General features: G+C 39.2%; 1 protein-coding gene across 3 annotated transcripts in view; it reads left to right on the top strand.

Moving 5' to 3' along the window:
* The first annotated feature begins 13,650 nt into the window (after positions 1-13,650).
* Positions 13,651-14,730, top strand: part of Vps2 (vacuolar protein sorting 2) — a 30,674-nt gene continuing 29,594 nt past the window's right edge. For 2 of the 3 annotated variants that reach the window (XM_071664800.1, XM_071664799.1), the window contains exon 1: positions 13,878-14,036. The gene's annotated coding sequence lies outside the window, so the exon portion shown is untranslated. Of the gene's footprint in view, positions 13,736-13,877; positions 14,037-14,730 lie in introns of those variants that run through there. The other variant, XM_071664801.1, reaches the window with a different exon arrangement.

Below are 14,730 nucleotides of genomic sequence, written 5' to 3'. Positions count from 1 at the left end.
TACTTATTTTTCTATCAATTGACTAATGAGTTAGACTTATAGAACAAAGACTATAGGAGAAACACAGAGAAGCAGCTATTTATGCCAATAATAGTAATAATAATAATGATAAAAAAGTGAACATTAATACCTCGTACAGCACTATGTGTTGAAACCGCGCAAAACTACTTATCTTTTAAAGGTAAGGTAAGGAAAGGTGTTTTAAAATCAAATAAATGTAATCCTCAGAATACAGCTGTCATCTCTGTGCATCTAAAACTATGCAATATATATATATATATATATATATATATATATATATATATATATATATATATATATATATATATATATATATATATATATATTCTAATTTTTTTTTATTTGCTTTGTCGCTGTCTCCAGCGTTTGCGAGGTAGCGCAAGGAAACAGACGAAAGAAATGGCCCAACCCACCCCTATACACATGTATATACATACACGTCCACACACGCACAATATACATACCCATACATCTCAATGTACACACACACATATATATATATATATATATATATATATATATATATATATATATATATATATATATATATATACACACAGACACCTACATATATACACATGCACACAACTCACACTGTCTGCCTTTATTCATTCCCATCGCCACCTCGCCACACATGGAATAACATCCCCCTCCCTCCTCATGTGTGCCAGGTAGCGCTAGGAAAAGACAACAAAGGCCCCATTCGTTCACACTCAGTCTCTAGATGTCATGCAATAACGCCCGAAACCACAGCCCCCTTTCCGCATCCAGGCCCCACACACTTTGCATGGTTTACCCCAGACGCTTCACATGCCCTGATTCAATCCATTGACAGCAAGTCGACCCCGGTATACCACATCGATCCAATTCACTCTATTCCTTGCCCTCCTTTCACCCTCCTGAATGTTCAGGCCCCGATCACACAAAATCTTTTTCACTCCATCTTTCCACCTCCAATTTGGTCTCCCACTTCTCCTCGTTCCCTCCACCTCCGACACATATATCCTCTTGGTCAATCTTTCCTCACTCATTCTCTCCATGTGCCCAAACCCTTTCAAAACACCCTCTTCTGCTCTCTCAACCACGCTCTTTTTATTTCCACACATCTCTCTTACCCTTACATTACTTACTCGATCACACCACCTCACACCACATATTGTCCTCGAACATCTCATTTCCAGCACATCCACCCTCCTGCGCACAACTCTATCCATAGCCCACGCCTCGCAACCATACAACATTGTTGGAACCACTATTCCTTCAAACATACCCATTTTTGCTTTCCGAGATAATGTTCTAGACTTCCACACATTCTTCAAGGCTCACAGGATTTTCGCCCCCTCCCCCACCCTATGATTCACTTCCGCGTCCATGGTTCCATCCGCTGCCAGATCCACTCCCAGATATCTAAAACACTTTACCTCCTCCAGTTTTTCTCCATTCAAACTTACCTCCCAATTAACTTGACCCTCAACCCTACTGTACCTAATAACCTTGCTCTTATTCACATTTACTCTTAACTTTCTTCTTTCACACACTTTACCAAACTCAGTCACCAGCTTCTGCAGTTTCTCACATGAATCAGCCACCAGCGCTGTATCATCAGCGAACAACAACTGACTCACTTCCCAAGCTCTCTCATCCACAACTGACTTCATACTTGCCCCTCTTTCCAAAACTCTTGCATTCACCTCCCTAACAACCCCATCCATAAACAAATTAAACAACCATGGAGACATCACACACCCCTGCCGCAAACCTACATTCACTGAGAACCAATCACTTTCCTCTCTTCCTACAAGTACACATGCCTTACATCCTCGATAAAAACTTCTCACTTCTTCTAACAACTTGCCTCCCACACCATATATTCTTAGCACCTTCCACAGAGCATCTCTATCAACTCTATCATATGCCTTCTCCAGATCCATAAATGCTACATACAAATCCATTTGCTTTTCTAAGTATTTCTCACATACATTCTTCAAAGCAAACACCTGTTCCACACATCCTCTACCACTTCTGAAACCACACTACTCTTCCCTAATCTGATGCTCTGTACATGCCTTCACCCTCTCAATCAATACCCTCCCATATAATTTACCAGGAATACTCAACAAACTTAAACCTCTGTAATTTGAGCACTCACTCTTATCCCCTTTGCCTTTGTACAATGGCACTATGCACGCATTCCGCCAATCCTCAGGAACCTCACCATGAATCATTTTTTTTTTTTTTTTTTTTATACTTTGTCGCTGTCTCCCGCGTCTGCGAGGTAGCGCAAGGAAACAGACGAAAGAAATGGCCCAACTCTCCCCATACACATGTACATACACACGTCCACACACGCAAATATACATACCTACACAGCTTTCCATGGTTTACCCCGGACGCTTCACATGCCTTGATTCAATCCACTGACAGCACGTCAACCCCTGTATACCACATCGCTCCAATTCACTCTATTCCTTGCCCTCCTTTCACCCTCCTGCATGTTCAGGCCCCGATCACACAAAATCCTTTTCACTCCATCTCTCCACCTCCAATTTGGTCTCCCTCTTCTCCTCGTTCCCTCCACCTCCGACACATATATCCTCTTGGTCAATCTTTCCTCACTCATTCTCTCCATGTGCCCAAACCATTTCAAAACACCCTCTTCTGCTCTCTCAACCACGCTCTTTTTATTTCCACACATCTCTCTTACCCTTACGTTACTTACTCGATCAAACCACCTCACACCACACATTGTCCTCAAACATCTCATTTCCAGCACATCCATCCTCCTGCGCACAACTCTATCCATAGCCCACGCCTCGCAACCATACAACATTGTTGGAACTACTATTCCAACAATACATTAAATAACCTCACCAACCAGTCAACAATACAGTCACCCCCTTTTTTAATAAATTCCACTGCAATACCATCCAAACCTGCTGCCTTGCCGGCTTTCATCTTCCACAAAGCTTTTACTACCTCTTCTCTGTTTACCAAATCATTTTCCCTAACCCTCTCACTTTGCACACCACCTCGACCAAAACACCCTATATCTGCCACTCTATCATCAAACACATTCAACAAACCTTCAAAATACTCACTCCATCTCCTACTCACATCACCACTACTTGTTATCACCTCCCCATTAGCCCCCTTCACTGAAGTTCCCATTTGCTCCTTTGTCTTACGCACTTTATTTACCTCCTTCCAAAACATCTTTTTATTCTCCCTAAAATTCAATGATACTCTCTCACCCCAACTCTCATTTGCCCTCTTTTTCACCTCTTGCACCTTTCTCTTGACCTCCTGTCTCTTTCTTTTATACATCTCCAACTCATTTGCATTTTTTCCCTGCAAAAATCGTCCAAATGCCTCTCTTCTCTTTCACTAATAATCTTACTTCTTCCCACCACTCACTACCCTTTCTAATCAACCCACCTCCCACGCTTCTCATGCCACAAGCATCTTTTGCGCAAGCCATCACTGCTTCCCTAAATACATCCCATTCCTCCCCCACTCCCCTTACCTCCTTTGTTCTCACCTTTTTCCATTCTGTACTCAGTCTCTCCTGGTACTTCCTCACACAAGTCTCCTTCCCAAGCTCACTTACTCTCACCACCCTCTTCACCCCAACATTCTCTCTTCTTTTCTGAAAACCCATATAAATCTTCACCTTCGCCTCCACAAGATAATGATCAGACATCCCTCCAGTTGCGCCTCTCAGCACATTAACATCCAAAAGTCTCTTTCGCGCGCCTGTCAATTAACACGTAATCCAATAACGCTCTCTGGCCATCTCTCCTACTTACATACGTATACTTTTGTATATCTCTCTTTTTAAACCAGGTGAAACATCATAAGCCAATATTCCAGTTTCATGATAAGAGCAGAAGTGGACCAGGCAGTATGATACAGTGGTTAAATTGATGAAAACTACTATTGACGTTTGTGTAAATAAATTATACATTTCCCTTTTCCATAGCCAGAGGTTGAACCATTATGTGACATTCATTTTTCATTTCATTTCCAGCTAGAAGTTTCAGTTTTCTAAATTATTTCTTACATTTTTCATATATATATATATATATATATATATATATATATATATATATATATATATATATATATATATATATATATATATATTATCCCTGGGGATAGGGGAGAAAGAATACTTCCCACGCTTTCCTCACGTGTCGTAGAAGGCGACTAGAGGGGACGGGAGCGGGTGACCAGAAATCCTACCCTCCTTGTATTTTAACTTTCTAAAATGGGAAACAGAAGGAGTCACGCGGGGAGTGCTCATCCTCCTCGTAGGCTCAGATTGGGGTGTCTAAATGTGTGTGGATACAACCAAGATGTGAAAAAAGGAGAGATAGGTAGTATGTTTGAGGAAAGGAGCCAGGATGTTTTGGCTCTGAGTGAAACGAAGCTCAAGGGTAAAGGGGAAGAGTGGTTTGGGAATGTCTTGGGAGTACAGTCAGGGGTTAGTGAGAGGACAAGAGCAAGGGAAGGAGTAGCACTACTCCTGAAACAGGAGTTGTGGGAATATGTGATACAATGTAAGAAAGTAAATTCTAGATTAATATGGGTAAAACTGAAAGTTGATGGAGAGAGATGGGTGATTATTGGTGCATATGCAACTGGGCATGAGAAGAAAGATCATGAGAGGCAAGTGTTTTGGGAGCAGCTGAATGAGTGTGTTAGTGGTTTTGATGCACAAGACCGGGTTATAGTGATGGGTGATTTGAATGCAAAGGTGAGTAATGTGGCAGTTGAGGGAATAATTTGTATACATGGGGTGTTCAGTGTTGTAAATGGAAATGGTGAAGAGCTTGTAGATTTATGTGCTGAAAAAGGACTGGTGATTGGGATATATATATATATATATATATATATATATATATATATATATATATATATATATATATATATATATATTTTTTTTATACTATTCGCCATTTCCCGTGTTAGCGAGGTAGCGTTAAGAACAGAAGACTAGACCTTTGAGGGAATGTCCTCACCTGGCCCCCTTCTGAGTTCCTTCTTTTGGAAATTTAAAAAAAAACGAGAGGGGAGGATTTCCAACCCCCCGCTCCCTTCCCTTTTAGTTGCCTTCTACGACATGCAGGGAATACGTGGGAAGTATTCTTTCTCCCGTATCCCCAGGGAGTTATTTATTTTATTTATTTTGCTTTGTCGCTGTCTCCCGCGTTAGCGAGGTAGCGCAAGGAAACAGACGAAAGAATGGCCCAACCCGCCCATATACACATGTATATACATACACGTCCACACACGCTCAATATACATACCTATACATCTCAATGTACACATATATATACACACACAGACATATACTTATATACACATGTACATAATTCATACTGTCTGCCTTTATTTGTTCCCATCGCCACCTCGCCACACATGGAATAACAACCCCCTCCCCCCTCATGTGTGCAAGGTAGCGCTAGGAAAGACACCAAAGGCCCCATTCGTTCACACTCAGTCTCTAGCTGTCATGTAATAATGCACTGAAACCACAGCTCCCTTTCCACATCCAGGCCCCACACACTTTGCATGGTTTACCCCAGACGCTTCACATGCCCTGGTTCAATCCAATGACAGCACGTCGACCCTGGTATACCACATCGTTCCAATTCACTCTATTCCCTGCACGCCTTTCACCCTCCTGAATGTTCAGGCCCCGATCACTCAAAATCTTTTTCACTCCATCTTTCCACCTCCAATTTGGTCTCCCACTTCTCCTCGTTCCCTCCACCTCTGACACATATATCCTCTTGGTCAATCTTTCCCCACTCATTCTCTCCATGTGACCAAACCATTTCAAAACACCCTCTTCTGCTCTCTCAACCACACTCTTTTTATTTCCACACATCTCTCTCACCCTTACATTACTTACTCGATCAAACCGCCTCACACCACATATTGTCCTCAAACATCTCATTTCCAGCACATCCACCCTCCTGCGCACAACTCTATCCATAGCCCACGCCTCGCAACCATACAACATTGTTGGAACCACTATTCCTTCAAACATACCCATTTTTGCTTTCCGAGATAATGTTCTCGACTTCCAAACATTCTTCAAGGCTCACAGAATTTTCGCCCCCTCCCCCACCCGATGATTCACTTCCGCTTCCATGGTTCCATCCGCTGCCAGATCCACTCCCAGATATCTAAAACACTTTACTTCCTCCAGTTTTTCTCCATTCAAACTCACCTCCCAATTGACTTGACCCTCAACCCTACTGTACCTAATAACCTTGCTCTCATTCACATATACTCTTAACTTTCTTCTTTCACACACTTTACCAAACTCAGTCACCAGCTTCTGCAGTTTCTTACATGAATCAGCCACCAGCGCTGTATCATCTGCGAACAACAACTGACTCACTTCCCAAGCTCTCTCATCCACAACAGACTGCATACTTGCCCCTCTTTCCAAAACTCTTGCATTCACCTCCCTAACAATCCCATCCATAAACAAATTAAACAACCATGGAGACATCACACACCCCTGCCGCAAACCTACATTCACTGAGAACCAATCACTTTCCTCTCTTCCTACATGTACACATGCCTTACATCCTCGATAAAAACTTTTCACTGCTTCTAACAACTTGCCTCCCACACCATATATTCTTAGCACCTTCCACAGAGCATCTCTATCAACTCTATCATATGCCTTCTCCAGATCCATAAATGCTACATACAAATCCATTTGTTTTTCTAAGTATTTCTCACATACATTCTTCAAAGCAAACACCTGATCCATACATCCTCTACCACTTCTGAAACCACACTGCTCTTCCCCAATCTGATGCTCTGTACACGCCTTCACCCTCTCAATCAATACCCTCCCATATAATTTACCAGGAATATGAGAGTTGGGGTGAGAGAGTATCATTGAATTTTAGGGAGAATAAAAAGATGCTCTGGAAGGAGGTAAATAAAGTGCGTAAGACAAGGTAGCAAATGGGAACTTCAGTGAAGGGTGCAAATGGGGAGGTGATAACAAGTAGTGGTGATGTGAGAAGGAGATGGAGTGAGTATTTTGAAGGTTTGTTGAATGTGTTTGATGGTAGAGTGGCAGATATAGGGTGTTTTGGTCGAGGTGGTGTGCAAAGTGAGAGGGTTAGGGAAAATGATTTGGTAAACAGAGAAGAGGTAGTAAAAGCTTTGCGGAAGATGAAAGCCGGCAAGGCAGCAGGTTTGGATGGTATTGCAGTGGAATCTATTAAAAAAGGGGGTGACTGTATTGTTGACTGGTTGGTAAGGTTATTTAATGTATGTATGACTCATGGTGAGGTGCCTGAGGATTGGCGGAATGCGTGCATAGTGCCATTGTACAAAGGCAAAGGGGATAACAGTGAGTGCTCAAAGTACAGAGGTATAAGTTTGTTGAGTATTCCTGGTAAATTATATGGGAGGGTATTGATTGAGAGGGTGAAGGCGTGTACAGAGCCTCAGATTGGGGAAGAGCAGTGTGGTTTCAGAAGTGGTAGAGGATGTATGGATCAGGTGTTTGCTTTGAAGAATGTATGTGAGAAATACTGAGAAAAATAAATGGATTTGTATGTAGCATTTATGGATCTGGAGAAGGCATATGATAGAGTTGATAGAGATGCTCTGTGGAAGGTGCTAAGAATATATGGTGTGGGAGGCAAGTTGTTAGAAGCAGTGAAAAGTTTTTATCGAGGATGTAAGGCATGTGTACGTGTAGGAAAAGAGGAAAGTGATTGTTTCTCAGTGAATGTAGGTTTGCAGCAGGGTTGTGTGATGTCTCCATGGTTGTTTAATTTGTTTATGGATGGGGTTGTTAGGGAGGTGAATGCTAGAGTTTTGGAAAGAGGAGCAAGTATGAAGTCTGTTGTGGATGAGAGAGCTTGGGAAGTGAGTCAGTTGTTGTTCGCTGATGATACAGCGCTGGTGGCTGATTCATGTGAGAAACTGCAGAAGCTGGTGACTGAGTTTGGTAAAGTGTGTGAAAGAAGAAAGTTAAGAGTAAATGTGAATAAGAGCAAGGTTATTAGGTACAGTAGGGTTGAGGGTCAAGTCAATTGGGAGGTAAGTTTGAATGGAGAAAAACTGGAGGAAGTAAAGTGTTTTAGATATCTGGGAGTGGATCTGGCAGCGGATGGAACCATGGAAGCAGAAGTGAATCATAGGGTGGGGGAGGGGGCGAAAATCCTGTTAGCCTTGAAGAATGTTTGGAAGTCGAGAACATTATCTCGGAAAGCAAAAATGGGTATGTTTGAAGGAATAGTGGTTCCTACAATGCTGTATGGTTGCGAGGCGTGGGCTATGGATAGAGTTGTGTGCAGGAGGGTGGATGTGCTAGAAATGAGATGTTTGAGGACAATGTGTGGTGTGAGGTGGTTTGATCGAGTAAGTAATGTAAGGGTAAGAGAGATGTGTGGAAATAAAAAGAGCGTGGTTGAGAGAGCAGAAGAGGGTGTTTTGAAAGGGTTTGGGCACATGGAGAGAATGAGTGAGGAAAGATTGACCAAGAGGATATATGTGTCGGAGGTGGAGGGAATGAGGAGAAGTGGGAGACCAAATTGGAGGTGGAAAGATGGAGTGAAAAAGACTTTGAGTGATTGGGGCATGAACATGCAGGAGGGTGAAAGGCGGGCAAGGAATAGAGTGAATTGGATCGATGTGGTATACCTGGGTTGACGTGCTGTCAGTGGATTGAATCAGGGCATGTGAAGCGTCTGGGGTAAACCGTGGAAAGTTCTGTGGGGCCTGGATGTGGAAAGGGAGCTGTGGTTTTGGGCATTATTGCATGACAGCTAGAGACTGAGTGTGAACGAATGGGGCCTTTGTTGTCTTTTCCTAGCGCTACCTCGCACACATGAGGAGGGAGGGGGATGGTATTCTATGTGTGGCGAGGTGGCGATGGGAATGAATAAAGGCAGACAGTGTGAATTGTGAGCATGGGTATATATGTATGTGTCTGTGTGTGTATATATATGTGTACATAGAGATGTATAGGTATGTATATTTGCGTGTGTGGACGTGTATGTATATACATGTGTATGGGGGTGGGTTGGGCCATTTTCTTTCGTCTGTTTCCTTGCGCTACCTTGCAAACGCGGGAGACAGCGACAAAGCAAAATAAATATATATATATATATATATATATATATATATATATATATATATATATATATATATATATGCCAAAGGATCATGCTACACCATGCATGTTTGCAAGGAAAAACGTGCTTTGTGAACATGCAGAGCTTATGAACATATAGTGCAATCCTTTACATATAATCAGAATAAGCATAGATATGAAAATGAGTGAAATAAACAGAATGAAATACACAAGAGTAGCAATAAATGAACAAGAAAAATCACTTAACAGATATAGCACACCAGACACGTTGTTCATGCACTTTATGATATAAAGATAACACACAAAAACAAAAGAATACAAAGAAGGAAATGCAAGATGTAGAACAATATAAAGAAAAAAGAGAACTTAAAAATAGTGAAGTTCTCATGCATAAAGATGTCCTATAAACTTGGCTGACCATCCAACAACAACCAAAAGTAACAAACAAAAGGAAATTTAAGACTTTATATATTAAAGCTGTCATATAGAATGATGATAAAGCAGAGCATACAAATATATGGTAAATGTTGCAAAGCAGGTCAGCAAATACACAGAAAATCAAGTACATATGTTCAGTACTTAATAAACAAAAGAGGAGCATTAGGAAAAAATAAGGGCAAAATATAAAAAAGTGCAAGACAGCACCAAGAAAGTTAAAACAAGCACATTTCACATTCTATAATTTTCAGGTGATGCATTTGCAATTTGATTATAAATTTTTTTTAGCTATGACATTATTAGGGTCAAACAAAAAACAATATCATGCACACATATGAATACTGTGTATAAGAAATTACTCCATCAAAGACATCCATAGGACAAGCAAAAACACTCAAAAAGTATAAGAATCCATGCAAACATAATGTAATTAACAAATCAATGTTGCAGCAAAACAAAAAAAGGGAAAAATCCATGTCGTTACTAACAATCAACCACATTTTTCTGCAAACTCAACAGAACAAAAGCAAAGGTTCTTTTGGATATCAAGCAGTACATACCACATTTCTCCAATACCTACAGTTCTGTAAGTACAAAATAAAATACATTCATAAGCTTATTCACTAATGAGTCACTTTTACTGATTCCCTATGTTTTCTATGACAGTTTGTAAAAGTTTCAGTCATTTTCCTATTTGTTGTAGATTTTTATGGAAAAACTTTATATAGTAATATATCCTCATTCTACCATAGGCCTCTGCAAGAAGTCTTTTGGCATCCCCACAAATATTTGTGTTTAATATTCTGTTTTCTGTTAACTAATAAATTGCGTCTAATCTTATCCTTCGAAGGTTGTTTATATTTACAGGAAAAAAACCTTTTCATGGTGATTTATTAGTCAATGATTGCTTGACTAGCATACTTCACATACCTTTTCTTGTCTGTATCTTTCTGGTGTAAGTATATGTCATTGTGTAGCTTACTGTTATCTTCTTCAATGACCTTTACACAAATGACACTCATGTTCTTTCAATGTATGGCATATATATCCTGCTATGAATATCACTGCATTTTGCTCTAATTTGTCTAGAATATTATCAGAAAGTACAACACCATCATTTGGACGACAAGGATAAAAAGTGGAGTGGAATTCTACAAATGGATTATGTTCCACCATCAAAGTACCATTCACTTGATCAGAGGAATCACAAGATCAAGTCTGTGGACTTTGTATGCATGAAGTGCTTATTTGTGTCATGCAAAATGTAAAGAAAGCTATCATCATCCTAACTTCAAGGATCAAAAGATGAAAAATATGCTTCAAGTGCATTATTGTTAGATCATCTCCCATCTTCTTTCATCTGCATAATCACCTCATCATGATTATTAGGTGTATGTGGACCAATTTACAGGTTATGCATATGAATATGATGCATATATCTTAAAGGAAAAAAATGTCCTGGTTGTGATGGGATGATTGTTAAACTTAATCATGAACAATGTAGATTTAGTCAAGAAGCTTAACAATATCAATGTTAATTTTGGTTTCAAACTAGTTAGCATTGATGTTTCCTCACTTTTCACAAAAGTTCCAGTTGATGACCTTTTAGAATATTTGTTAGATCCATTTGATGACCTTTTAGAATATTTGTTAGATGTCTTGGATGATATTCATTTACCTGTTTCAAAGTCTGTTTTTATTGAACTGATAAAATTGTGTATAAAAGACTGTGTATTTCATTCAATTCAACGGAGATTATTATGCTAAAAAATTTGGTATGGCAATGGGTAACCCTCTTTCACCTGTACTATGTAATCTTTATATGGATTCTTTTTTTTTTATACAAAATTACTAAAGGATATCTTACCTTCTAATGCACTTTGGTTTAGGTATGTAGATGATGTTCTTTGTGTTTGGCCTACAAATGAAAATTTACAAATATTTCTCCCCTTAACAATTTAGTACTTCCACCAAATTTAATGTGGAAAATGAAAATAATGGTATGTTACCATTTTTAGATTGGATGATCCATTGGCAAGGAAACAAGTTTTTGTTTAGCATATACAGAAAATCTACCAATGTATGCTCATATATCCATTATTACTCATCTCAACATGACAATGTTAAATTATCATAATTTCAATCCATTTTCCTTAGGGCATTACATATTTGCAGTCCAGAGTATATTGATGATGAGTTTGAGGAGATATATTCTATTGGATCTAGGTTATAGTACCCTATATCTTTCATTGATAAATCCCTTAAGTTAGCAAAGAAATCAATTTATAGAGTCGAGCCCAAACCTCCCATTGACACCAATAATCTTTTAGTTCTCCCTTTTAATGATAATTTCACTTTACTTCCCATGTTGCTTAAATCCTTTAATGTAAATGTTGCCTTCAGCAACAATAATACTATAAAGAATATCTTAATCAGGAATTCACTAGAAAATTCTCCTGGGTGCATCTATAAAGTGCCATGTAGAAATTGTGATAAGTTTTATGTTGGGCAGACTGGTACGATCTTTCTGTTAGACTTAAGCAACATAAATATAGTATAAGAACGGGACAAGAATCAAATGCCTTATTTAATCACGTTAAAAACTATGATCATTGTACTGACTGGAGTAATGCCATCTCAGTTATTAACTCTAACTCTATTACCACGAGAAATATCATTGAATCTTCTATTATTAAATACACAAAGAATTATAGTGTTGATAGTCATGGTCAATACAAATTAGATATCTTTATTGTTGGAAAAATTTGTAAAATGATAAGTTTATGATAGGCTCGTTCTCTATCTTGGACAATCTTCGTTGTAAATCCACTCCAAGATATCTAGAACACCACTTCCTCCAGTTTTTCTCCATTCAAACTTACCTCCCAACTACTTTGTCCCTCAAACCTACTGTACCTAATAACCTTGCTCTTATTCACATTTACTCTCAACTTTCTTCTTTCACACACTTTACCCAACATAGCCACCAGCTTCTGCAGTTTCTCACCCGAATCAGCCACCAGCGGTGTATCATCAGCGAACAACAACTGACTCACTTCCGAAGCTCTCTCATCCACAACAGACTTCATACTTGCCCCTCTTTCCAAAGCTCTTGCATTCACCTCCCTAACAACCCCATCCGTAAACAAATTAAACAACCATGGAGACATCACGCACCCCTGCCGCCGCAAACCTACATTCACTGAGAACCAATCACTTTCCTCTCTTCCTACACGTACACATGCCTTACATCCTCGATAAAAACTTTTCACTGCTTCCAGCAACTTGCTTCCCACACCATATACTTTTAATACCTTCCACAGAGCATCTCTATCAACTTTATCATATGCCTTCTCCAGATTCATAAATGCTACATACAAATCCATTTGTTTTTCTCAGTTTTCTCACATACATTCTCCAAAGAAAACACCTGATCCACACTTAATCTACCACTTCTGAAAGCACACTGCTCTTCCCAGTCTGATGCTCTGTACATGCCTTCACCCTCTCAATCAATACCCTACCATATAATTTCCCAGGAATACTCAACAAACTTATACCTCTGTAGTTTGATATATATATATATATATATATATATATATATATATATATATATATATATATATACAGGAAAAATGGCAACCAAAAGGTTGGAGTAAAAGTTTTAGTAACTTGAAGCTACTGTATCTGTAAGGATGAGACCTTATCTACACATTAACCGAAGTTAAAAAAAAAAAATATATCCGCACGGTGAACGTAAGCTAAAGAATCTGTGTCCTCACTCTAACCGTAAAGTTAAGAATTCATATCCGCACAGTGTCCGTAAACTTAAGATTCGCTTATCCGCACGGCGCCCGTGTCCGTAAGCTTGACCCTTTCCTATAGCTTTGTTCTGACTGATGCAAGGAAGCAAATCAAATTGGACACGGTTGAAAGATATCTGTAGTTTTTAATGTTTTTTCTTTTCATTATTTAGAGCACCATTTTCTTAAAATAGGCGTTCATTTACATTTGATACAAATTAAAATAAAAGGGGAGATTGCGTAATAGACTTAAATCGTCCGCGTTGACCCTGAGTGTACGTCATTCATGTAAACATACCAGTCGCGTTACACCAAATCCAACAACATTCGGGTATGAAAACCAATCTAACACATACCTTTAAGGTTATCTTCTTTCCTTTATGGGACATATGAAGAATCGAGGAATACACGAGCTAGCCTAATTATGACTTTCCTGTTGGAATGTAACAGGGGGAGGAAGTAGATGTCCCTGATGGTGGGGAAGAATTACTTTGCCTGGTCTGGGATGCCAGTTGGTCGGGTGTCGGGAAGGTAACAGGGCGCGTCACGGTCTGTGACAGTGAGTCATTCCCACCTTGAGTCCTGAGGCCTCTTCTGTTAAGTGTTCTCGTGGAAAGCGTTCGTGTGGAAAGGTACTGGCAAACTTTCGGTGGATGTTTAAAGTTATTTGTATTTGAATTGTTGGCAGAGGTGGATGGTAACAGCGATAAGGGGAAGTTTGTTTCGGTAGAACTTAACTAATTTGAACTAGAAATAGGATTCACTGTATGTGGGTTTATCTTTTCCTTTTCGTATCCGCATGAAAGGTTTTAGGAGAGCTATATTCTTATTTTTTATAAGATGATATTAAGTTATCAGTATTTTAAGAGTAATACAAGCTCGTTGAGAAAGTACATTAGTTAGACGTGTGTTTGACATCAGTGATTTTATTGTACAAATGCATTCATTTTAGGCATCTTTTCATATTGATGTCAAAGACTTAGCAAGAACTGTGGATGCTAACACTTTTGAGCTCTTTATTTTAAGGTGACTTCAGTTATGTGCCTCAAAAGATTTGTTACGGTTTATCTTATTTACTGTTCAAAAACTGAAACTTCAGCATTTAAATTTTGTGTAGAAGCTGAAGTAGGTACTGCATAGAAGCTCATAAAAGTTTTTTTTTGGGGGGACACATTGTTTATGGAATAGTATGATGAAAAATCTTGTAAGTAAAAGTTTAGTGCTACATTACAGTTAATGTTGGTTATTGAGTTATTTTGTTTTTCAGTGCAAAGTGTATTGGCAAAAGAATACACTGAGATACAGAACAAAATGTTTTGCATTATA

The sequence above is a fragment of the Panulirus ornatus genome, chromosome 9 (genome assembly GCF_036320965.1).
Source record: "Panulirus ornatus isolate Po-2019 chromosome 9, ASM3632096v1, whole genome shotgun sequence".
In the NCBI taxonomy this organism is placed as follows: domain Eukaryota; kingdom Metazoa; phylum Arthropoda; class Malacostraca; order Decapoda; family Palinuridae; genus Panulirus; species Panulirus ornatus.
Note: the sequence above shows the minus strand (reverse complement) of the source record. Positions and strands in the feature narration are given on the sequence as shown.